The following is a 1,008-nucleotide window of genomic DNA, read 5'->3' on the forward strand; positions in this document are numbered from 1 at the left end:
ACAGGCTGGTTTATCATCACATTGCTCCTTTTAAGCAGCACAGGTCTCTGATGCAGCAGACAGCAGCTGCTAGTCCTTCCATGTACCATAACCCATCCTGGCTGCGAGACCAACACAGGATGCAAAGAAACACCACTTTGATAACAGGTCTACACGCAGTGACAACCCACACCAGCCAATCTGCACTTGCACGTGTCCCTGGCACCAATGGGTGCGATTGAGAAGACAGGGAAAATCTGGCCAAAGCCTTTGGCCCATTGACATCAAGGGTTCATACCTTAAAGGACACCGGGTGTAGACAACCGTTACCAGGACGGACCGATTTCCAAAATACTGTTTCATTCTGCCCGTTTCTGTATTACACGCGTACGGTATAAAACGGGGAAAGCAGGAATTTAGACAGGGTTTGTAACATTTCCTAAGAGGCCAAGCTGCCTCGGACCTCCAAAGCCTGTTAAAGGCAACTGGTTATAATTATAAGCCCACAAATCCTTTTCCGTACAAACCCGAGAGGAGGAGTCACGGCTTTGTTGCTTCTTTACTTGAATTCCTTTTGATGAAATTTATTTTTATATATTTTTTAAAACACATCTTTTTCAGTTCTACTACTATCTTTTTTTTTTTTTTTAATCCGACAACAGACACACATTGTTGGTAACTGCCCCAGCCTTAGGACCACACAGACAATATCGACAAGCAGAAAACAAAACAGGAAAAAAAACCCACCCCTGAAAAAGTCAGGGGAGATACTGATGACAGGGTTACAGCACTCACCACACACACTGGAAAAAGTCAGGATTTCTGTGTTTATGCTTTTGACACTAAAAAGTTTTGAAAGAGTTTTTTCTTTTTTTTTCTTTTTTTTTTGTTAAAAACAGTCAGCGGACACAGCCATTTTGTTCAGAAGGATTTGCTGTTGCGTAAGGTTCCTTCCATTTATGTGGAAAAAACAATTAAAAACATTATTTTGTTTAAAAATCCCCTTCTTCCCCCCCACCCCCACCCCCC

This window comes from Calidris pugnax, unplaced genomic scaffold, assembly GCF_001431845.1.
Source record: "Calidris pugnax isolate Ruff unplaced genomic scaffold, ASM143184v1 scaffold1, whole genome shotgun sequence".
Lineage (NCBI taxonomy): Eukaryota > Metazoa > Chordata > Aves > Charadriiformes > Scolopacidae > Calidris > Calidris pugnax.